Source organism: Neolamprologus brichardi, chromosome 9 (genome assembly GCF_056152115.1).
Source record: "Neolamprologus brichardi isolate AB-2024 chromosome 9, ASM5615211v1, whole genome shotgun sequence".
Classification (NCBI taxonomy): domain Eukaryota; kingdom Metazoa; phylum Chordata; class Actinopteri; order Cichliformes; family Cichlidae; genus Neolamprologus; species Neolamprologus brichardi.
Genome location: NC_142112.1, coordinates 5419599 through 5446292, shown reverse-complemented (window position 1 = coordinate 5446292; position 26694 = coordinate 5419599).

Genomic DNA, 26694 nt, shown 5'->3' with positions numbered 1-26694 from the left:
TGCTAAATGTTTAAATAACTTTTTTTAGCCATTCAGATTATTTATAGCTGCTATCCTCATGTTTAAACTAAACTTACTGGCATTCTTCTTCTTCTTCTTGCCTAGTTTTGCAGTCATAGCAGAGCAGAAGCTGTTTTTCAGGTCCTGTGGGTATAATCAGTGTTAAACCACATACAGTTGTGTTAACCTTAAAACAGAACACAAACACATTCCCTATGCACTCAAAAAAATAACTCTTTAAATGAACATAAAAAAATCATGGAAAGAATTTCCACGTGATTAAATTGCTTTATTTTAGCACTATGCAATTCTGTTACTCCAACTTAATGCACTCAAGTTGGACCAACTTAATTAAAGATTGATGAATCAACGTATTTACTGCATTTTGATCCAATATATTTTAATAGTGTTGATCCAACTTAAAGAGTTTTGTTCCAACTCAATTCAGTAGGTTTTCTCCAACTAATTTACTAAATTTGGTCCCAGCTTAAGTTAATTGAGTTGAACCAACTCATACAAATTAAGTTATTCCAACACAAGTCTTTAATGTTAATAGAAAGCAATTTAATCACGTGAAAATTCTTTCCATGATTATTTTAAGTTAATTTAAAGAGTAATTTTTTGGAGCATTTAACAAAGTCTAGAGTCTGGTTAACATACATTTCACTATTACATCTAAAAGGTAAATAAAAATTTGTCATACACATCTTTTTGTTTTCTCCAATTTATTGAATTTATAGCAAATTTCACATAACGTATAAAGAATACATGAAATGCAAGTTACATAACAGAAAAAAAAAAGTAGTGGACAAAGCGGAAAGTTAACCTGTTAAAACAATTTTTTTAACAACAATGAATGGCTGAATCAGGTGATTTTCTGATGACCAATACAACTACTTTGAAGGTCAACAGATGCACTTTCAAAAAAGAAAGAGCACCAATTTTGTGTTTTCTCAAAATCAATAAAAAAATGCATGGTATCATCTATCTGCAATTATTTTAGGTTCATGGTCCAAATACATGGTGTAGCTGTTGTAATGGGAACATTTCTCAACGAGAAAATAGTGTTTTGAGAACCTGTACTTTGTGTGCTGTTGGATAGTTCGTGTGCATCTAATTCCACAAGAATCTTCTGCAGGACCTCAAAGGTGTACCTGAGTTCCAGAGGGTAGCTCAGGTTCAGTGAATAGACCAGACCAAGCAACATTGCCCCTGCAAAAACTACATTGCCCAACTCACCCATCACTTCCACCCCCTCTAGAACAATCATAACATCCTGAGGGTCATCGCCAGGCTCCGCACCCTCTGACCGAATGACACAGATTCCAAAGACTGTCTCTGCTATGGCAGTGGCGATGATTTTTATCAACTTCCTGTGACAATAAAACAACAAAAAAAAAAGATAATGATTTCTCACTAATGTCCATTGCAAACAGTTTTAAAATTCAATTCAATTCAATTTTATTTATATAGCGCCAAATCACAACAAAAGTCGCCTCAAGGCGCTTCATAGATACAGAGAAAAACCCAACAATCATATGACCCCCTATGAGCAGCACTTTGGCGACAGTGGGAAGGAAAAACTCCCTTTTAACAGGAAGAAACCTCCAGCAGAACCAGGCTCAGGGAGGGGTTTATTGTTTATTATTTAAAAACACCAAAAAAATGCTCAGGAAGAAGATAACAATAAGCTATTTGAACAACTTTAGCAATAATAATCTTTACCTCCCGAATTCACTGCAGAGCAAACGCGAGCCTCAGTTTAAACAGCATGTCTGAAAACCAGTCAATATAATAAATATAAATACATCTGAGGTTTTCTACAGACTGTGAAAAGGACATGACAAAAATAGCTTTGTTTTTAAACTTGATGCACTTGCATAAATAAAAGTATAGTAATAACAATTACAATAATTATAATAAAAAGTACATATCTGTTTTACATTAATGTAAAATACCTAAAAGCTTTATTCATTCAAGCCTTATAATAATGTAAATGTAATCAAAAATGACTGCCCGATATTTTTCCTGACTCAAGACTAGTTCATTCAATACCTCAACAATGTCCTGTCTTTCAAAATCTTGAGTTGTGATAGGGGTGACTGTGGCACAGGAGGTAGAGCAAGTTGTCTACTGGTTTAATCCCTGGCTTCTCTAATCTGATACTAAAACTATCAATGGGTAACATACTGAACCCCAAGTTGCTCCTGATACATCCATTGAAGTGTAAATGTTACATAAAAATCTTGTATGAATGTGTGTATGAATGAGGTTATTATAATGATATTATAATAAGGTTAGTATAAAACACTCAAGAATGGTGCGTGTAGTATCCAGTGAGAAACATGAAGCTCTTACTTTTCCTATTTTAAAAGGTATTTTTTACAGCCACCGGTAATTTACAGGAAAACCCCATCCCCTGAAACTTTTTGTATGTAGTTCAAGCTTATCTTTGATCATCTCCTTAGTTAAGGCGAGTTAACATACCAGGTAATCCTTCACCAGCTTCTCAGGATTTTCATTCAGGTACACGCAAAGACCTTTGGCGATGTATTCTCTTCTGATTTCAACAGCATCAGTCTTTATACACAGAGGGGAAAAAAAACAAATATATACGGAAATCCATCTCAACGACCTAGCAGTGGGATTAAAGAACTTTTAGTTGAATTACCAGGAATTTGTGAGAAATACAGAGGCTATTGTTTTACAGTCTTAATCTTTTCAAATAGTATTTATGCATTTTAGACAAGTCTGTCATTTTAATATTGTTTTTTACTTTGTGTATTAATTTAATCATGCCATACCCCCAATTCAAGAAAGTTTAGATGATGTGTACATAAAATCAGAATGCAATGTTTTCTTGGTCTCAAAACTATATGTCACTTACAAATGAATATATTAAATTTTTAACATGGGAATGTGATCATTTTTAAGAAAAATATTAGCTCACCTTGAATTTGATGAACTGGCCTGCCAGCTCTCCAGACCTTTCACCACCTGATAAGATTAAACATTTATTATCTTTACAGGAGGGAACTGCAAGTCTCCAAGTTTATTAAGTAGAAAAATATTTAATTTCAAAAAAATTGAAAAACAGGAAAACATATCTGTTCATGTTTTGTCTTTCCTCCTCAGTGTACTAAAAGCACATAAATTGTTAAATAAACCACTGTCCATCAGTTCCAACTTACAAACTTACAAATTTCAACAACCCACACGTAAAATGTAAAATTATCACAACAGTCTCTGTGGTAGAGCCAAACTAGCTTATGTGCAGAGGTTAAGTTATAAACAATATCTATATTTGGAGTAGCTAAGTCTTTCATATTACGCTATCATGCTAGCATGACATTGTGCTATATTCTTGCACTAACGTGTTAGCTAGCTAGAATGGCATAAACAAACAGATATTTTAAAAAAACAAACAAAAAAACAAATGTGAATAAATAGAACTGAAAAGAATCGACAAACTAATGATACCTTTGTGCAAAAAGTATTTTCATCAAGATGGATGAAGATAGATTCACTCTTATGTTTCCGAGATGACCGCAAAGCAAACCATGTGCTTTCCTGCCTCTTGTTGTTTAGAATCTCACGTGATCTTGTGATATCGCGAGTCTTTAAGGCAGCTAACCACTCTTGTTAGATTTTATCATGTCATATCAACAAGAATAAATTTAAGAGGTGCTAAGTTGGTAAATTTCATGTAGATCTTATATGATTTTATTACGTTCACCTTAGAAACATAAATTCATTGTGTTCAAATTACATGTTAGAGTCTTGTAAATGCAATAACCACCAAATTTCACTTTTTTGAGTGTGTTAGCTTTTGTGTAAAGTTCATCTCTGTCAGTACTCCCATCAGCTGTTGATGCAGCACTTTTTTTAAACTTTAAAAATGTACCAATAATACACCTTGAGCTTGGGCAGGGCAAAGACCAATATATGAGGCTAACCAATCACCAGTTAGCTTGCTATTCTAGCTAAAAAGCAACAAATTTAATCGTCCATACTTTCACTCAACGACCAGTAGTAGTGCCCATTGCTTTATTCAACTAACTTTGATATTCATTCCACTATATTTGTCAGAAACCTACATGAAGACAGCAGGAGCTTTTATTGGAGAGTACTAACATCATAAATCGTACTTGCTTATGATAAATGGCATTATTAGTGTTGGTTTGATTAAAGTGCGAGCAGTTAGCTTTCATTCACAGTAAGTGTCATCATTAGCGAAAGGAAGGGTGACAGTACTATTCATCATTTCTGAGCTGCCTCAGAGAAGAAGAAAAGTGAGTTAGAAGAAAAGAAGGTTAAGAAAATCAGAGCTGGTAAGATACATTTACAGTAAGAGGCAAGTGAAAGTTTCTTGATTTATTGGTCATTTTCAATGAGGACAAAAAAGATTGGTTTCTGAACATCATTCAGTTCAATTTACACAGCGCCAAATCACAACAACAGTTGCCTCAAGGTGCTTTATATTGTAAGGTAGACCCTACAATAATACATACAGAGAAAAACCCAACAATCGTATGACCCCCTATGAGCAAGCACTTTGGCGACAGTGGGAAGAAAAAACTCCCGGAAGAAACCTCCGGCAGAACCAGGCTCAGGGAGGGGCGGGGCCATAAAGACAGGATAAAGACATGCTGTGGAAGAGAGACAGAGGTTAATAACAGATATGATTCAACACAGAGAGGTCTGTTAATACATAGTGAGTGAGAAAGGTGACTGAAAAGGAAAAACTCAATGCATCATGGGAATCCCCCGGCAGCCTACATCTATTGCAGCATAACTAAGGGAGGATTCAGGGTCACCTGGTCCAGCCCTAACTATATGCTTTAGCAAAAAGGAAAGTTTGAAGCCTAATCTTAAAAGTAGAGATAGTGTCTGTCTCCTGAATCCAAACTGGAAGCTGGTTCCACAGAAGAGGGGCCTGAAAACTGAAGGCTCTGCCTCCCATTCTACTTTTAAATACTCTAGGAACAACAAGTAGGCCTGCAGAGCGAGAGCGAAGTGCTCTAATAGGGTGATATGGTGCTACAAGGTCATTAGGACAAGATGGAGCCTGATTATTTAAGACCTTGTATGTGAGGAGCAGGATTTTGAATTCAAGTTTTTTTCATGTTTACTGTCGAGTGTTAAGGACAGAGACATGGAGGTGGATGAGAAAAATTAGCCAGTTATGGTTAAATTATAAAATTACAAGATTGTTATCCTAATCCAAAGACACTTCTTATTCTCCAAGTATAATAAGTCTCTTTCTACCTAAAAGTTTATTAATATTATTTCTTTAATATTCATCCTGCTATGTTTATCCTTTGGTTATAGATACCATAATTTGGAGCTTTCAGGGTCTCTGTTTCTGTAGCGGTCAGAGCTATCAAGTCACTTTGCAAGTTTATAGCATTTTCAGACAAATCTGACTTCATCAAATGTACAGTTTCTTGGGTATTTCAGGAATTTGTGGAAACCCACAGATATTCAGCCTAATTCAACAAAAGTGCTGAACACAAATCAATAACTAACATTTTCATTGCTTTAACGTGTATATAATCACATAATTAGAAATTTATCGGGTTTGGTTTGCATCTGGTTTGAACACTGTCCTGATTTCACGGTTATAAATTTTAACAGTGTTCAAGATTAATATTTATATTTCGTTAATCTGAGAGGCTGGGTTGGATATTTAGGCATTCAACCTATTGAATGCTGAAGCTGATACAGCCAAGATCTTTCATTGACCACGTACTTTTATTTTTTCCCAAACCCAAGCAAACCTCAGCTATGGAGGAGGCAAAAGAGAAAAAAAGTCATATAAATCAAATTTTTGAATGTTTTGAAAAGCGAAGACAAAGACCAACGTTCAAATCCCAGCTCTCATAACAATAAACTTTTCCCAACTTTTGCCAAGTTAGCTAAACTTAACAAGCACCTAATTATTGAAACACCGTTCTTTGTGTCATGTAAGACTGCAGGTTTTAACCTTTTAATGTCTTTTGAGCTTCGTGTTCTGATTGAGACCTGACTGACTGACAGTGTAATCAGCTTGCTATGTGCAAAAATGCTGTTACTAATTGGACTCATGGGACTTAAGGAGCTGATTTGGAAGGTGGATTTGAATGAGTAGTAGGTGAAGCTTGTTTTTTCTTGAATTCTTGTCTTTCTCTTGTCTGTGGCAGTTGAGTTTTGTGCCTGTGAATATTGTTTGCTGAGGTTAATTAAGAAAGGTTTTGACAGTGGTGGCTTACTGACTGTGGGCATATGCAAAACTTTAGTTTGGCAATATTGTTCCTGGATTCACTCTTTTTGTGTATGAAACTGCAGTTGGTGGGCGGATGCATGATAAACTGTATTGTAGCATGCAGTTTCTTTCTTCACCATCACTATCAGGTAATAAAATACATAGAAGGATTAAGTAGCTAAGCCACATAATATCATATATCTAATCTCAGTGTGTGATTTTGTTTCCAATCACAGCTGTGTAAACCCAACTGTTGTAATTTAAGGTGGAGAAAAGCGTGATATGTATGTGTATTGCATCGCAGAGCTAATATAGGGTCAAGCTTGAAAGTAGGATGTCTGTGCTCAACACTATCTGATATCCTCATGCTACATTACAACATTACAACTGACCAATCACTTTGTCTGAGCCTTTAGTTAGTATTATTATCAATTAGTAAGCAACATTTGGGGGCAGCACAGTGGCACGGTGGTTAGCACTGTTGCTGCACAGCAAGAAGGTCCTTAGTTCAATTCCAACATCAGTCCGGGGTCTTTCTGTGTGGAGTTTGCATGTTCTCCCCGTGTTTGCGTGGGTTCCCTCCGGGTACTCCGGCTTCCTCCCACCGTCCAAAGACATGCAGCTTGTGGGGATAGGTTAATTGGATAATCCAAATTGCCACTAGGTGTGAATGTGTGAATGAATGAGAGTGCGAATGGTTGTCTGTCCCTGTGTGTTGGCCCTGCGACAGACTGGCAACCTGTCCAGGGTGTACCCCGCCTCTCGCCCTATGACAGCTGGGATAGGCTCCAGCGCCCCCCGCGACCCTGAAAAGGATAAGCGGAAGCGAATGGATGGAAGCAACATTTGGCAGCAAACTTAATTTGATAATTTATTTGAGAGTTGGCACAATGTAGCTGTAAAATGTCACGGTTGTTGTGTAAATGTTAGATGGGCTGTTACGTAAGCTTAAAGCACACTTTAGTCTGATTCACCCATTTACACATTGGATGCACTGGGACAAGCCACAGATAACATGAGTCAGAAAAGATGAAGAGGTTAAAAAAACCTTTACTCCAGGTTTGGAGTTTGTCTCGTTGCTGCCCCACAACCCAGACGCCTTAACGCCCACTCACATCCTGGGCCATCTGACCTCAGGAATATGCATAATAAGGTGGGGCCAGGTTTCACAATGAGCTCACCCGAAACTCTGGCTGATTGGGACCCACACCCAGTTTCACACCTTGGCTCAGGTGATTAGAGGAAACTCCCACTAGGTTTATATCTGGGACTCTCCACCATTTGACCTTAGAACTGAAGAAGCTTCTCGGATGAGAGGTGAAACGTCTTCAAGCAACTTAAAGAAGCTTTTCTTTGCAAGCTCCTTTGACCATGCTCTAGACTCTGTCGCTATTTTCCTCCTCTGACACACAAACTAAAACCAGCTGATTGCTGTGCAGGCGCATGGATACCTGGGCTGCAGTTCAGTGAGTAAGTTTACTTTCTCTGTATTTGAAGATATAACAGTAGATCCCAAGAGGGGCATGATCTCTACAACATAGATGAATAAATGAAAAGAAAAAAAACAAATATGCGAGAAAGTTTTTGCCCCTTTAGTGATTTTCTAGTTTTTGACATATTTGTCACATATTTCAGATCATCAAAACTTATGTATGTCTTATGCCGGGCTCACACTGTGCAATTTTTTCAGTCGCGCGATTCAGCTCCTGCTCAAACTGTACGATTAACTCGCAGGGGTTAGAAGTTCGTAGGTCATGATGCAGGTTCTCACACTATGCGACCTGAGTGCTCACACTGTGCGTCCATAACATGAAGGTTATAACAGAAATTCTGTCGCTCGCTCTCCCTCTCTGTCTTTCACTCACACAGACACGCACACCACCACCATCAACTTTGCTAAATTGCTAATGAAAAACATGATCAGGCAGCTGTGATTGAGCAGCAATGTAAATCCAACTGTTTCCACGGTTGTTGTGGTCGTAATAATTTTGTGAGGCCACATCGAAAAGGCTCGGATGAGCTTTCCTAAGTTCTACAAGTTGTGTCCAGATCACACGCTGCACTGCCGTGCTGCGCCGTCTTTTTTGCTGACGTTTGTGTTTGCGCGTGCGCAGTGTGAGAAACTGCGGAGACACCCTCACGACGGTCGCGAGGATTTCAAACAGGTTTGAAACCCTCACGACCAAGCGATTGATGATCGGGAGCTGGTCATGAGGTGTTAATCGCTTCTCGTTACCCCACGTATACTACACGATGCATGACGCACGATGAAGGCCAAAATCTGTCCGATCGCCAAAACAGTCACACGACTCAAAAAACGGCTCAAAATGGGCCAAAAATCACACAGTGTGAGCCCGGCATAAGTCTAACATTTTAGACAAAGATAACCGAATAACTAAAACATTCAGTTTTTCAATGACAGCATTTATTAAAAAGCTATTTAAACCTACCTAACCATGTGCAGCAGGAAAAATGCTGCAAAACACACCAGAAAGTCCACCTCTGAATGGCTCAGAAAATCTAAATAAAGGTTTTGCAGTGACCTAGTCAAAGTGTGGACTTAAATCTGACTGAGATGCTTTGGCATGAATGGCTTCATCCTAAATTACATTAAATTTAGGAGGCAGTTACTTAATTTAAAAGCTGCATTTTGTGTTTGTTTTGGTTAACTTTGCTTTTGTCATCAGAATTTGTTCTGAATTTTGGATAGTTGTGAATATGAGTATTATGACCTGTGAAGGGTATCTGGGAAATGCTCCTGTGGATATTCCACTTTCAAATGCAGCTTTTGTTTTTTCAACACAGGCCGACAGAAATGTATCACACCAGTAACTGTTATGCAAACATTGTGTGCATCATTTTAATGGGTTAATTATATTTTAATACAGTCACTGATGACCATGTGTTTGTACTATGCATCTGTAGACAGGACGTAATACTGCAGTGTGTATTAACATCAGTGTTTTTTTCTTTTGTAGTTTCATATATAAAATGCTTTGTCTGAGGTTTCATGAAGTGAACTTTTCAAAAAAAAATAAAAAAAGCAGAAACAAAACAAAGAAAAAATCTATCAGCAGTTTTAGATAGGAAGAACTCGTGTTCCTATCTGCCCTGTCACAGCGTCGTCTGTATTACCTGAGCGCTGAAGTACTGGATGCAATTTAAACAAACCCAGAGTATACAGTATGTGCTGCTCAGGCTATCACTTCAGGGCCTTTTTCCCAAGATGCCACATACTTGTTTGTCAAGATTATCTCATCTAACACCTCGCAGTGCTCTTTCAATTTCTGCACAGTGCGATCTATGTTTGTCTTTCATATTCTGCAGAAGCAAGCAGCTTAATTCAGGGAATAGCCCTGCCCAGGCACTCTTCTTTTGAGAGAGGTCTGTAGGAGGAACAAAAAAGCTTCTGTTGAGATTTTTTGATTACATGACAAGGTGCAGTTGGAGCTTCAGTCCTTTGTTATTACTGAATCCAGCAGCAGTGTGTAAGTTCTGCTTTATTAGTAATACATGTTGTTTATTATGATACTTGCTTATTTTGCCAAAAATACAGGTGCTGTAACTGTTATGTGTTCTCAAGTATCGTTACAGTACAAAATACGTCTCAGTTTTATTAGTTTGTTTCATAAGTGTTATTCTTCCTACTTTGCCAAATAGTATTATTTAAGTGTCCGTACATTTATTACATATAATTGCTAAATAATAATGATTTACCCAACTTATGTTTGCATGAGTAGCCCCCGGGTTTTTCTGAGTATTTCTCTGCAATTACAAACTCTGTATAAACAATCTTGATATCACAATAAAGCTAACTTTTGTGAGAGTTCATCAGAGGTGTAAATGTTACAGTACATGTTACGAAGTTACTGAGGCTGGAACATAGAAAAAGTAAGTTGATTTTTTCCTTGCTTAATTTATTTTAGGATTTTATTGCATAACCACTGTGAAAATATGTTTCAGTAGACAATAAACTCCAGAAAACCAGTATAACCAGGTATTGAACAGCAGAAATGATTTAACTTTATTTGCATGCCTAAAAATGCTTGTTATTTCATTATTTTTATTTAAGAATTACCCACATGCTGAGGTCCATTTGGCCTGTTTTTTCCTCTGTCTAATCAAGTGTTGGAAATGTCTCTTTTCCCTTTAAACTCTGTAACTTCGGCTTCTATTGCCTAATTTACACGATTGACCGCTCTTTTATCATTTGAGTCAACAAAATCACATTAATGTCACCATGTTTAGGTCAGTTCCACCAATCAGAAGACGACGCTTGCCCTCGTCCAATAAAATGTCTGTAACTGGGCAGAAAATAGTGATTTTTTAAAATGGAAATGGCTCTGGGGCATTGTGGGAGATTGAGTTAGTGCTTTTGTTCCTTCAATTACAGACACATTAATTCTAGACTACAGCTCGTTTCCTGACTAAGTCTGATTTTACGTTATAGTTTATCATGCATCAAACATATTTGTGGTCTTCCTTTGTGGCTGGTTCAGTGATTTTTGGCGTGACTTGCAGTTTTGGAATCTGTGAGATCGCAGCTTTGAGAAAATGTATTCTTTTCTTGGTTAGCAGTGGTTCCAAGAAAACGAGGCTCCATTGTGTTTGTTTACAGATTGAAGAACCACTCCACGCACACCATGGTTGTGCTCACAGATGTCAAGTTTATTTTGGTTTTTATACAACGACCCACAGTCTGGTCAGCGGTCTCAGCTTTCCATCCTTCCCCTCTCTCGTCTCCCGCCTCACTAAAAGGGGAAAAAGACCGTCATCAGTCCAAACCTCACCAGCTGTGTTCTCACCTGCCCCCCCAGGACAGGATTCTGAGGCTTCTGTGGATACAACACATGCCAGGACTATATAACCGAGTTCGTGTTACACCTGATGAAACAGAATCTCCCCCCTTTTGCCCCCGGTGGCACTGGGGCTCAAGAGGTTTTAAACAATTATGGTGTGTTAGTTTAACATCCACCATCTAAGAATGGTATGAACCCTTGCACAAGCTGATTTTCAAGTTTCAAGTTTCAAGTTTTATTCTCATATACAGAGAAACAGTGTAGCCACATTTACCCATAATGAAACTATAAAATTTAGCTTGTGCTCCTCAGCTTTACATGAGCATATAGAAGGGTGCAGTTAAATGAAGAAGAAAATAACAGAAAATAGCAGTAATAATAATGACAAAGAGAAAAAAGGTATTAAATATATAGAGAATTTAAGACAAGTTGTTTACAAAAGTTTGTGGAAGACTATTTACAGATTGTGCAAAACTTGTGCAATGAGCATTTACGTAGCATTAGTGGAAGTGACAGTGTGTACTCCTGTAATTGTAGTGAGTGTGTAATGGTGTGTATAGAATGTCAGCAGTTCAAAAACCTGATGGCTTGTGGGTAAAAACTGTATCTGTGTCTGGTAGTGCGGGTCTGAATGCTCCTGAACCGCCTGGCAGACAGCAGGAGTGTGAAAACTCTGGGACCAGAGAGGATCCACTGCGTCTTCCTCGTGCAGCGCTGTCTGCAGAGATGCTGCATGGCTGGCAGTTCAGTCCTGGTGATGCGCTGTGCTGATCTCACCACCCTCTGCAGAGCTTTGCGGTCCGGAGCATTACAGCTGCCATAGATGTAGTCAGTCAGAATGCTCTCAATGGTGCATCGATAGAAGTTTGTTAGTATAGGGCATAGAACTCACATTTCTCACCCTTGACATAAAGTATAAAATTCTCCAAGAGACACTGCAGAACTTGGTGGACGTGAGCCTCATGTTCTGTAACAGACTTAGAAAACATGAGGATATCATCCAGGTACACAAACACGAAATGATTAATGAAGTTTCTGAGGATGTTGTTAATAACAGCCTGAAACACAGTGGGTCAAATGGCAAATACAAAAAAGTGTTTGAGATGATTGTTTGTTCTGTTTGTTCTATTATCAATTGTTGATGTATCAGCTTATTAACCTCCTAAGACCCGAACTCTTCCGTGGCATGCATTTTTAATTTCTCTTTGATATTTGGTCACATTGGGGTAATTACATGAATGTAAAAACAAAGAATTGCCAGATTTTTTTTTTTACTTTATTTTTGTTTTTAAGAAAAATAAGCACCACATATGAGGATATACGTTTAAAATTTTGATAGAACAGTAGCAGGATAATGTCCTCGTAAGTGGATACCAGGCCCTTGTAGAGGAAAATTGAGTATTTTGGTCTAAATAACCCAAAATGTGATGTCCACATATGTGGACGCCAGGTCCTAGGAGGTTAAAATACATTGATTTTTTTTTTTTTTACTTTATTTGGCACACACCTGCTTTTTGTGTTAGACAAAGGAGAGTTTGTGGCATCAATAGTCTAATGTCAATGAAAAATTTTAGGATTATAATTTCTACTTTTAATATAAGTATTTCATTTACAATTTACCCTCATCAAACATGTTCTGTAACTCTGTCTTTGATTTGAGTTGATGTTTTCCTGGCCACATAAAATTACCAAATGCTACATGAAGGACGGGTCTGAAAAGCTCAGGACAGAATCAGATACATGTGTCGAGCTAAAGTAACTACATGCTCTTAAGCACACCAGGCTTTTGCTGTGTTGTGGATGCTTATCATCCACAGACAGGTTAGCCTGAGGTGCAATCATATCTGAGAGTGCAGACCCTGCCCTCTGTCTACCCAACCAACTGCTCTTTTTTCCTCCTTACCCCAAACCAAACATCTGAGGCGCTGAAGCCATCAGGCCTGAGTCAACACCTAGCTTCCCATCTTCATGTAATCTCAGTGCATGACTTTGATTTCAGTGTAAATCATACTGTAGGGAAGAGCATTTTTTCAGATACATCTTTGACTGTCTAAACTGCTGTTGCTGTCTTAGCTTAGAGTTCTTAGTGTTACACCTTGTTCATTACATCTGGCTCAGCCACAGACTCGTATCCAACAAATAAGTCCTTAAATGAAAAAATAAAATGTGATGTTAGTTATTATTTTGCTAGTGGCACTACAGCAGACAAGCTAAGGTTTAATTAGTTGTGCTGGGTATTATGCACTTTTGCTGCATTAGATAAGTTATCATTAGTCAAACTCAGACAGTTTTATGAAGCAACCCATAGCACAGCAAAATGTATAATAGACACACCAGTCCACCTTTGCTTCTCCAAATTGTGAAATAGGCACGAATGCAGAATTGTTGCAGTAATCTGCAGCAACGGCAGAAGGAGATATTTTATCTCAAGCTATAATGAAAATAATCACAGGAAAGTGTTTAAACTGGCTAATTCTGATCATGACGTCAAAGTACTGGCCACTTACCTGCCTCTCCACAATATATACGCTCCCATCATAGCAGCAAGCTGAGCATGAGTCAATACATGATCACGGTTCAGAAGGGCATTGGAAATGTGAGAGCAAACAGCTGCTGGTTAACATGCCTGCAGCCTGCATGAAGCTGTAGATACTTAAAAAAGTTGGACACACTAACACATTAACACCAACATATTGACAGAAGAAACTACCTGAAACTTGCTTTTCCAACTTATTAACCCTTTCAATTCAATTCAATTCAATTTTATTTATATAGCGCCAAATCACAACAAAAGGCGCCTCAAGGCGCTTTCGCCTCAAGGCGAAAGCGCCTTGAGGCGCCTTTAAGACCTACCATAGAACCAAGGCCGCCAGAGCTTACTTTATTTTTTTACATGCTGTAGAGCCATTTTTGGGAGCATTTCAAGTTGCTATACATCAATACAACTGTTATAGCCCATATTTTAATAATATGTATGCATTATGTCCATAGTAATTACATAAATTGCAAAAAAAAAAAGTGCAATAAACTACAAAAAAAATTGAAATCGTTGTTTTTTTACATATATTTCTACTTGGAGAAATTTAAGAGGCTTATCCCTCAAAACTTTAAATACAAAAAGTTGCATAAAATAGTTTACAACAACAGGAAATTTATTTTGAATGTCTTCATAGTTTTATTTTTGAGATACACCAATTTTTATATACTGCAGGAAAAACGAAAAACAATCCTATGATGCAAATTTGCAAAGAAAACAGCACGTGCATCAAAATAAACTATTTTAAGCAGTGCAATTTGAGTTCTAAGCATCCCAGAAACTATTCAGAAAAGTATAGAGTCAAACATGATTTATAAAAACACCAGTATAGGCTTTTAAGGCCTACAAGTAAAAAACTACATTTTCCGCGAAAATGACGTCACTTCCGGTTTCGGGCAGGTAATGGCGGACATGCAATAGTTCGCGCTGACGTCTATTCCAACATAGGAAGTGTTATGAACAGCTGATCGGATCGGCAAAGCGTGTTTCTGGAATATTATGTTTTTGTTGCTGCAAGTGCTTTTTATGCAGTTTTTGCAAAGCTTTATGTGGAAGGAAACTGTGACCGAGGACAAGCTGGTGGCATAAGATGTAAGTACAACTCCTTCGGTTTAGGGTGCAAAAAAAATTATTGCGCTAGCTTACGTGGTTCCGGTTCTACAGGGATTTAAAAATAGTTACTCAAAACGGAGCATGCCCGCTCCGACCGGCTTTAAAGGGTTAATAAAAGGAACATTTTTCCACACCCTTGATGCTGTCATAGTCTGAATGGTGCAACAATTTGGAGGTTGTTCCACTGAGATCATTATTACTTCACGTTGAGGGACTATCGAAAACACGGCAACAGCATATGTGAGAGCTACGCAAGCCAGTAGCTATAGAAAAGTAAAATTGTCACCCTTCAGGCCGTGACCTCCAGTTCGCATTGGAGCAGTTCGCTGTCAAGTTTTAATGGCAGGAATAAGAATCAGCACGCCCAAACTCGAGGCCATGGTCATTAGCTGGAAGCTACAAGGCACTACTACTACTACCCTAGTCCTCTACATTGAAAGGAGCCATTTGAGGTGGTTCAAGTCTCTGAAAAGGATGCCTCCTCAGGACTTCTGGGGCAAGGTGGGTAGAGGGAGGTCTGGGTTTCCTGACTTACACTGCTGCCCCCACAGCAAGGTTCGGATAACATGCAAAAAATGGATGGATGGATTTATTTTACCCACATTTACCATAGAAATATGTGTCAACATGCAGCTGTTAATGTGACTCTGTTAGTGTGTCAGACTTTAATAATTACCTGCACACTGATACAGCCAGCATGAAAAACCAAATGTGCTTATTTACACATGTGGCACATGGCATCTTCATTAGGATGCATATGGCTTGGGATCTGATGGTAAATAATGTTGCATCTTCTTGTAAACATCGTACAGGACAACCACACAGATTTCACACAGCTATCCCTAATCTCAGAAACTGACATATTGATTCTCCTTCAGCCTTCTCTCATTGACCTGAATCAGTGTTTTCAGAGAGAAACACAGGATAAACCTATGCTTACATGTTCCTCTCGCAGTCAGGCTTTGCTCTTGTCAATTCCAGCAACTTCTAACAGATTCACGTTTTTAGAATAACACTAGTTCTTCTTTGCCTCCTCTCATTTATTTTAACTGTCACGCTGTTTTCATAAAGAACTTATAGAGTGTGGCAGAGGAGTGGTCTATGGCTCCGCTACAGGGGAGGGGCCAGGGAGGTTGGTAGAGCAGCAGCACCTCACTTGGTAATCACATATCAACCTTTTTCAGTGACCCTGGGAACTGGAGAGAGGTATGTGATGGCAGGTCGAAACAGAACATCAACTCTGTTAATTATAATACAAAGCTTTGAACGAGCATGTTGAGAGTTGCAAGTAGTGACTGGGGTTACAAGTGGTGCTGAAACCCAGCTTGCAATCTTGGACCCGCTGCCTGCGCTGGTCCAAATGTTGGCTCGAATGCTTGCGGAGATGGCTGCGACACACAGAGAGCAGGCAGCAACACAGGAAGGGAAGTTAGGCTGTGATGTCAGGCGGTATGCCAAACCCAGGTGCTGGTGAGGCTGGTCGGGGCTTCTGCACCACCGGACGGTGACCGCCAAGTGCTCCTGGAATAATTTTGGGTCATGGCAGAAGCGTGCCAGTGGCCTGCGGTGGAATGGGTGCAGCGGCTACTTTCGGGAGAGATGCAAACAGCAGCTCTCAGCCTGCAGCCGGCCTTGCAAGGGATATCACCCGAGCATACCCAGGGACAGACACTCTGGCGGATCAATCCCCGCTACCGAGACTAGCGTCTGGAAATGGAATGTCACCTCTCTGGTGGGACAAGGAGCCTGAGTTATTGCGTCCGTGAGGTTGAGTGGCACCGGCTAGATATAGTCAGGTTTGGCCTTATGTTCTGAACACTCTGGTGAAGAGAGATGCTGAGCTGTCAGCTGGTCACCATCTGATGGTGAGTTGGATCAGGTGGCAAGGCAGGATGCTGGACAGACCTGGCTCACCTAAACTTATAGTGAGGGTGCGCCGAGAATGCCTAGCAGAGGCCACTGTCAACGAGATCTTCAACTCAAGTCAAGTGGCTTTATTGTCATTTCAACCATTTGCAGTGGTACAGTACAGTACGTTCTTCCAAGACCATGATGCTACGTATAACAGACAGTCAACACAGTACTACATAAAGTGCAATTGTGCAAAAAAACCAAAACAAAGACAGTGCAATAGAAAAGTGCAACAATGACAGTGGGTTGTGCAAAGGACTGGCCCTTGTGCAAATAGTAACTTGATGTATGAAGGTGTGTGTGTGTGTGTGTGTGTGTGTGTGTGTGTGTGTGTGTGTGTGTGTGTGTGTGTCAGTCCAGTCACTGAGTGTTCAGGAGTCTGACGGCTTGGGGAAAGAAACTGTTTCACAGTCTGGCTATGAGGGACCGAATGCTCCGGTACCTCTTGCAGGAAGGCAGCAGGGTGAAGAGTGTGTGTGAGGGGTGTGTGGGCTCCTCCACAATGCTGGTGGCATTGCGCCCCCACCTCGGATACTCAGACCACTTGTCTGTTATGCTAATTCCGGTATCCAGCCTGCTCGTCAGACACTGCAAACTGGTTCTGAGACAGGTAAGAACCTGGCCTGCAGGAGCTCTCTCTGCTCTTCAGGACTGTTTTGACCACTCTGACTGGCAAATGTTCAGGGAGGCTGGAACAAATGACAGCCACACCTACTTGGAGGAGTACACATCATCTGTGATCAGCTACATCAGCAAGTGCATCGAAGATGTCACTGTCTCCATGACTATCATAATACGCTCCAACCAAAAACTGTGGATGACTGCAGAAGTCTGTGAGCTGCTAAAGACTTGAGACTCCGCCTTCAGAGCAGGCAACAAGGCGGCCCTAAGAACAGTGAGGGCCAAACTGTCTTGAGCCATCGGAGCACCAAAGCGTGCGCATGGCAGAAGAATCCACAGCCACTTCCAGGACAGCAGCGCATGTGGAAGGACATTCAGGCCATCACCAACTGCAGGAAGACCACACCAGCCTGTGATGGTGACTCCTCCGTACCAGATGCGCTGAACAACGTCTATGCACAGTTTGACGCTCAGAATGATGTGTTGGTGAGGAAGACCATGGCCCCTCACAACGACCAGGTTCTGCGTCCTCCATAGGGATGGGTATCGTTTAGGTTTTATCCGATACCGGTGCCAAACCGGTACTTTTGAAACGACGCCGGTGCTTAAACGGTGCTCAAACCGGTGCTTAAAGAATGGAGAACACAAAATTGGTCCAAAAACCTCTCATGTTCAGCTGTTTTTTTGTAAAAAGATAACAATGTTAGCCTTTTCTGCAGCTATGGGGCATATATGGTATCACTCTTGGATGGAAGCAGTGCTTAAACAATGGAAAAAACACAAACTTTGTCCAAAAACCTCTCATGTTTAACTGTTTTCCACTTTTTCTTTGGTCATTTTAGCCTTTTTGTCCAGGGTGAAGGGAGTATCTGCCATCAAACAAGAAGACAGCCGCATGTAGCTATGATGATGTTTGCTAGTTCACCTTACATGCATTAATGTAATAACGTGGTTAGCCTACTCAACGTAAATTACACAAGAACAACATTAAGCTACTCACGCAGAGAAGAACGGCTGCTGCTGCATCATCATCCTCATCATTTCTGCTACACTGGCAGGGCTAGGGGCCAGGACTCTCCTCTTCGGGTTCTTGGGGGATGTTGCAAACTCCAGGTCCGATAACAGGCACCACACCCGCAGTAGATGTGCTCGGTGTGAGGTCTCGCAGCAAGCTATCAAATACGGCGTATTTTTAGGATAAAAAAAAAAAACGCTATGCGTCGCCAGGTGTTTCATCAGATTTGAGGAGTTACCTCCTTTGACAGTATCACAGTATCAGCTTAAAGCACTTGTTGCAGCTGCTGAGTTTGCATCTTTTGCTGTGAAGTACAGCCAGACTTTTGACCGCTTCGTCTTGAGCATTTTTAATCTGTAGCTCTGCTCTAAAAGAACGTACGTACCTGGACCCGCCTACTATCCTCGGAAACGTAAAATGATTGGCTAGAATCTAAAGTGTGTCACAGCTCAGGAAAAAAAAGCACCGAAATGTGCGCTGCTTTTCGGTCTGGTTACTACCATTTATGTCAGAACCGGTGCCATCATGGCACCGGATACCGGTACCCATCCCTAATCCTGGGTGAGGTATTCCGAGCATGACCCTCTGGGAGGAGGCCCCAGGGCAGACCCAGGACACGCTGGAGAGATTATATCTCTCAACTGGCCTAATTCAAAGACTGAAACTATGCCACTTTAAACCCTGACAGCTTTTTAACCCCAGTCTGTGCTGGCACAGACTATTAGTAAATTCAACCGTAACTCTCTGTGTGGTGGTTTTAAGAATAACAGTGCAGATAAAAACTGACATATATGTCATGCAGTTTTATTTATATACCACCAAACAACAATTGCTTCAATTTGCTAGAGGTGTTAAAATTTTTAAGTTCTGCCCTTTTGTTTTTCTATAATGCAGGGTGAGCTTTCATTTGCCACATTCACATTCAAACCGACAACTTTAAACTCTGTAACATGTATTTCCATTTTTCACCGAATTCTCTTTACCTGTAGCATTACATATGGTAAAAAAAAAGATAAATTTTTTATAATTATTGTAATTTATTTCGTTTGGAGGTAATGTAAGATGGTAGGTGATGCTTTAATTCCATGGGTCCGTGTCAAAAATGTGTTTTTACTCACCGCAAGTGCACTTAAGCATTAGAGCTTATTCCCCATTGTGCATGTGGGATTTTACGTTCTTTAGATAATTCCTAATGCTCAAAGATGTGGTGTTGGTTGTGATATATTTGGAAGATGATGCATTAGCCATACAGATGGAGCTTGAGAAAAAGGCACTCTAGTGACTGTGAGAGTATAGATGTGTTTTCATGGCATTTTGACTGCCACAAGATTATCTATTCACTTTCAGGAAAACACCTATACCTCTTAACACATTGTGCAGGCACTGTTTGTTTTCCAAACCATAAAAAAATTGAAATGGTATCAACTTTGAACAGTGACAAGTAGGACAAACCTATGTCACTGCAGTGCGTCTTTGAACTTCTTTATACGATTTCCGATTTGTGACTGGTGTTCTGACGAATGACATGTAAGCAAGTTCTATTTGGGAAATACAGCTTAAAGCTCCAAGAAAAGCTGGGATTTCTAGTATTTCATCATAAAGCTTGCACTAGGCATATCCTTAGTACAAACTTTAGAGTTCATGCTCTGGGCCAAACAATGGACTGGACTGCAGGTACAGAGTAGTGCAATGAAGGAATGAATTGATGAATGATTGGGCCAGAAAATAATAATAGAAACACACACACACTGATGCAGAGTTATTGTGTACCTTTTTCTTTTAAAGGTTCTTTAAGACTGGTGTCTGTGTTTCCACTGCATGGAAGGCCCTGAGGATTAGACAAACTAGTGCTTTTGACATACAGGACTTTATAAAAATGTAGCAGTCAAGTTACATCTGGACTAGGGATGGGTATTGATAAGATTTTTACGATTCCGATTTCATTTTTGATTCTGTTTAACGATTCGATTCTTTATCGATTCTCTTATCGATTCTTTTTAAAAAAGGAGAACACTAAGGTCGATTAGCTTAGAACTTTGTTTTATATCTTCTCTTTGAACAAGACACAAATTTAGGAGTAACATGGCCTTACAAACCCAACAGTGAGATCTTAAGAGATCCACAGCCTACGGCTCTTCAATGGGGTGTCACAGGGTCCCCAGGAAAAAAAACTGTAAATGTAAAATAATAAAATAAATATTCTTCTGTAGCAATAACAAAGTATACCATAAATTATTCTGTAGCAATTACACAAGAATATCCAGTAATGTCCCTGCCTACAATTAAACACATTCACTTACCGAAAATCATCTGTCATTCGGGGCGACTGGAATCGATAAGGGAATCGTTTGCAAAAATGGCAAACAATTCCAAGGAATTGAAACAGTGGGAACCGGTTCTCAACAAGAACCGGGTTTCAATACCCATCCCTAATCTGGACTGTTTCTGTCTATGGTTTCTGTTCCTCGAGTTGCATATTTAGGTTTGTGTTACGGCTGGCACACACAGAGAAGTCAAAAAGGACCAAACCTTGAGAGAGGGTGTGACTCTGTTTATTGTAAATGTTAAACACATACTGACCAGTGTTAATTTGTAGCCCCACTGTAACACAGTACTATTGCCAGTTTGAACAATAGCTATAGTAGACAACTTGCTGATTTTAAACTTGGTTGAAGTAAAATTGCAATGGCTGGGTTCCTGGGTCTGTCTTGCTGGGCTTAAAATGTTCTATAAACCTTGCCCTTTCTGTCAAAGTCACTCTAGAACTGCATGATTTAGACCATTTATATGAGTCAGGATGTAACCTGTGTTTGTTGCAAAGTGGCTCTGGCTCCATTGAATCAGCTCCATCAGCGTTTTCTGTGGCTGTTTTCTGAAATATGCACGCATCATTTAGGACAACATCAGCTGTACTGGTGTCCAGATCTGTGATGTTGTGAGTTGGGTGTTGACTCTGCAAGTTAAAAACTTTGATAGTTTACATGCACACATTTTTTTTCTAAAATAAAAAAAAAAGGCAAAGTCAAGATCTATTAATCTCTGTAGAGTTTGTGATTAATTACAACTGGTAGTTTTCTTTTGCCAGCATAAAATATGGATTTGTTTAAATTTGCTAACTCCACTGTATATTTATATAAAATGTGACAACTTTAAAAAATTACTTTGACACCAAAGGAATCAAGGCTAGAAATGGTAAATGGCCTGTATTTGTATAGTGTTTTACTAGTCCCTAAGGACCCCAAAGCGCTTTACACATCCACACACACTGGTGATGGCAGCTACATTGTAGCCACAGCCGCCCTGGGGCACACTGACAGAGACGAGGCTGCCGGACACTGGCGCCACCAGGCCCCTCTGACCACCATCAGTAGGCAACGGGTGAAGTGTCTTGCCCAAGGACACAACGACCAAGACTGTCCGATCCGGGGCTCGAACCGGCAACCTTCCAATTACAAGACGAACTCCCAACTCTTGAGCCACGATCGCCCACATAGAGGATAAACATGGTATCAAAATGTAATGTTTCATGCTATAATTTGTTTATACCTGTCAAGTATCCCACGTGGTCTTATGGCTCTTTGTGTGGTTTTGCTATTCAAACTATGATATAACCCATGATATTCATTTTTAAAATTGGTTGACAAAAAATGTTTCAGAATGTTTGCTTTGCTAAGACTGCCCACTTTGTGCCTCTCCCTAAACTGCCATTTCCACAGGAAACTGTCAACCTTTTGATAATCATGTTATGTGTGGATGTACATGAACCGCCTTGTTGTGCAACTTGGACCTGGCACATCACAAACAGACTCCACTCATACCACAGCATATCCACCAGGTCAGAACGTTTAGCTGCGATCTAAAAATATTCCCAGGAAACTGATCCTGTGGTGCATTAGTCCCTTTGTTTTTCATCGCATTATTAACCAGCTGTCTACCACGAGGATCTACTGTGGAGATCCACCTCATATTCCATACGTCTCAGTTAAAACCTGTCACTACAAACCACCTGTGCTTTCCTGTCAAGTGACTGACGGACATACGCTGGTGAAGAGGAAAGGTCATAGATTCATTTATCCTTTATCACAGCCCCTCAACGTATTAGGGACCTGACAATCCAGACAACCCTGGAGGCTTCCACTGAGGAGGGGTACTGTTATGATAATAGAAAGATTTCACCATTCTCTTTTTAAAATGAACAAGTGTCTCAGATTCTAAAACTTAAACTGAACATTTTAACTTGAAAAAATGAACCAAAATGTTACAATCATACACGGAGAGAGCATGACGCAGTCACTCAGTGTATAAGAAGCCATGTGTGCTTTCCTCCCCTGTATCAGCAAGTTCACAGCAATGATCTCATGTATTGTTTTTTTCTTCAATGCTATTGTTGTGTCCTTTGGTCCAATCACTAGCATGCCATAAAGCAATTTAGGCCCAAAGAACAAAAACTCTAGAGAGTCCTGCTGCAGAATCGGGTTTCATGTGTACACATTCACTTTTCCCACTGCTCCAAAGAAAAACTGTGGAGGTGAGTGTGGTGTAGTATAGATGGGCTGTGGGTGGGGGAGTTGTTGGTGATTGATTCCAGTGTCAAAGCCAGTCTGATGCAAGTCCACAGAGAGCATAAAAGATAGAGATGGGAAGGTGGACTGGAGCTGATTGCATCCTCCTCCTCTTGAATCGCTCCAGTACATGACTCTTGTTTTTCAGCTCTGCTGTAGAATGGCGTATGTTAAATACTTGATCACATGACTAACATTAAAACTTGATTGCCCTGCATATCATCTTTAGCACAGAGAGAGATAATTTATACATCAGTGATGCTAAAAAAACCAGACTGTACAGCTGTCAAAGGTTTGACCATCTTGTTTGTGCTCGATCCATAAAGAGAAAATCAATAGCGGTCCAACCATTACACTGATAGATAAGGGGCTGAAATTAAAAGAGACTTTAACACTAATGAGGAAGATAGGCAGAGACAGATACAAAGCTGTTTTGCCTTCTCCATCGATTAACAACAAGTGATGTTCTGGTTAATATGCAAATGGACAAGCTGAATAAGAGGAAGCAGGAGGGGGATAAGGATGGTGCAGATTTAAAGATTTATTTTATAAATACTTTGGACTTTGCTGGGATAGAGGATGACCAGGCTTTAATGAAACTGTCAGGCCATGCAAAAGTCTGATGAGGTTCCTCTAAACATTATATTAACAGTAGGTCCTCAACCACCTTCTCACGCCAGATATAATTACAGCATCATTACCAGCAGCATTCAGGTCCTAGCTGACCCCGTATCACTTACCACTACCCCCTGCCTTCCTAGCTCCTTGATTCGCCTCCAAACCCGTAATAACACAGTTTTTCTGCATTGCGACAGGAAAAAAAAAAAAAAAAAAAAGCAATTGATGGTCTCATTAGTTTTCCCATGTCCCTCCTATAGTGCCATTTTCATATGGTATGAAGAAAGGGAGACAACAAATAAACTGCTGTGTAAGGAAGAGGGAGCAGTCGTGAGGAGGGGTGGTGTAGGAAATGTAAAGAAATTACCTAAAATTGAAGATGCTTATAAATGTATTTTTTGGCTTCCCTCTGGATGAATACCCAATAAAAACATTTGCTCATTACTACACCTACTTTGTATTAAAAGTACTGCAAACATTAGAGTATTTTCTTAAGTTACAGCTTGACATTTTTTCCAAACAGCAGATTAACTAATCCATTATGTTCTTGTACCTCTCGTCTGTCCTGGGTGGAGCTTTACCCCCTGTAAATGCACAGAGTCTTTGAAATCAGGTGTGGTTGGTCTTCCAGTTGGTGGAAGCTTTGATTCATATTCCCTCATCTTAAAAATGTTCTACTTAACTTATAATATTTAGTGAATAATTTGAAAAGTAATTGTACAAAATCATATGCAAAAATACATCATTTTGAGACCAGGACATTACATGACTGTGTTAACATAAAACATTATCATCTCAAATTTAATTAAAAATTAGTTTATTCATCATGTACTAATATTTGGGATGTGTGGGAAAATGTTATCCCTAGAGCCACTGAGGGAATTATTTTGATGTCAACAGAAATTAATCTAAAATACTGTGCTCAACATGTAGCAACATGTGGTTACTGCAAATGATATAAAACCTGCTGTAGCACGACACAGAGGTAACGAGATAGCCTAGATAGATAAACAGATATCAGATATTTGATCAGACGAAATAAAAAATATTAAGAGTAGGGATGGTTACCGGTATCCGGTGCCATGATGGCACCGGTTCTGACATAAACGGTAGTAACCAGACCGAAAAGCAGCGCACATTTCGGTGCTTTATTTTCCTGAGATGTCATACACTTTGAATTCTAGCCAATCATTTTACGTTTCCGGGGATAGTAGGCGGGTCCAGGTACGTACGTTCTTTTAGAGCAGAGCTACAGATTAAAAATGCCCAAGGCGAAGCGGCCAAAGTCTGGCTGTACTTCACAGCAAAAGATGCAAACTCAGCAGCTGCAACAAGTGCTTTAAGGTGATACTGTGATACTGTCAAAGGAGGTAACACCTCAAATCTGATGAAACACCTGGCGACGCATGGCGTTTTTTTTAATCCTAAAAATGTGCCGTATTTGATAGCTTGCTGCGAGACCTCACATCGAGCACATCTACTGCGGGTGTGGTGCCTGTTATCGGACCCGGAGTTAGCAACATCCTCCAAAAACCCGAAGAGGAGAGTCCTGGCCCCTAGCCCTGCCAGTGTAGCAGAAATGATGAGGATGATGATGCAGCAGCAGCCGTTCTTCTCTGCGTGAGTAGCTTAATGTTGTTCGTGTGTAATTTACGTTGAGTAGGCTAACCACGTTATTACATTAATGCATGTAAGGTGAACTGGCAAACACCATCATAGCTACATGCGGCTGTCTTCTTGTTTGATGGCAGATACTCCCTTCACCCTGGACAAAAAGGCTAAAATGACCAAAGAAAAAGTGGAAAACAGTTAAACATGAGAGGTTTTTGGACAAAGTTTGTGTTTTTTCCATTGTTTAAGCACTGCTTCCAGCCAAGAGTGATACCATATATGCCCCATAGCTGCAGAAAAGGCAAACATTGTTATCTTTTTACACAAAAACAGCTGAACATGAGAGGTTTTTGGACAAAGTTTGTGTTCTCCATTCTTTAAGCACCGGTTTGAGCACCGTTTAAGCACCGGCACCGTTTCAAAAGTACCGGTTTGGCACCGGTATCGGATAAAACCTAAACGATACCCATCCCTAATTAAGAGACTGTCTTCCAAAATTATTTTGCACTTTTGTCATGCAGCATATAGAATAACATGATGAGAGTATTTGATGCATATGAAGCTTTTTTGTTCCTTACTAAGTACTTATTAGCAGATTTGTGTCTGTTTGTTTCAGCAGTTCCAGCTTTCAATGCAGCTTGCTGGCCTTAGTTTATAACTCGGCACTTCAACGTCTCACCCCTACCCCCCCACGCCTAGATGCAACTAATTTTAATGTCAAAATGTCTTAAAATCCAAAAAGAAATTGATGACGTCCAGCTTAGCTTTCTTTTATAAAGTTGAATCATTACTTTATAGTGTAAATCAGAAACACATCTATAAGTACAAACAGTTAATCCCGTTCTGTACTGTATCTGTGTACAAACAGAACTGCTTGTGAACATTTTAATCACATTTTGTATTACAAAAAAAGCTATTATAATAAAATAGCGCAGTCACCAAATTTACAAATTCAAATTGAAGTAAAAGTACAAATAATGCCTCATAGCAACACGGTGTTTATGGAGTGTGATTCAAGAAGTTCAACAATTGCAAATTTCACTTTGACCACAGAGGACATCCACACAGAGACACTCGATTTATTATGCTTCACAGCCTTTGTTTATCGAAGGCTCAATTCAGATTCAACAAAGCGAGGCAACAGTTTGCATAAAGTGTCTCAGAGCTTTTCCTCCATTGGTTTCCTTTTGCAGTACTTTTTTTTTTTTTACACTTTGAGCTTAGTCAGCAAATCATACACAAAGCATTCCTCGGCCAGAGACAAGAAAGAAGCTGCTTTCTCTTGTAAGGCTCACACCTGAATGCGAACAAACATAGTTTTGTATTGATTACCTGTGACAGGAGCCTTTTCAACAGAATCAGAGATCTATGTGTATTCACTGAAAAACATGCACAGGACAAATATCGATTCCAGTGCATTATGCAAAGCCATCCATAATATTACATCAGTGACAGTGAAGAGAATTAGCAAAATAAACTCCTTACTCTCAGAATAATAATGTACTGTAGCTTGGAGGAAGTTTCAAAAGCAGCAGAAGAGTTACTGAAAGTGTTTAATTTCTGATATAATACAGTCCAGTCATTAACTATTCATCCTAAGACAAGATATCAACTAAATCCTCAAATCTCCTTTCTGCAGATTTTTGTCTTTTCTTCGGTGTGTG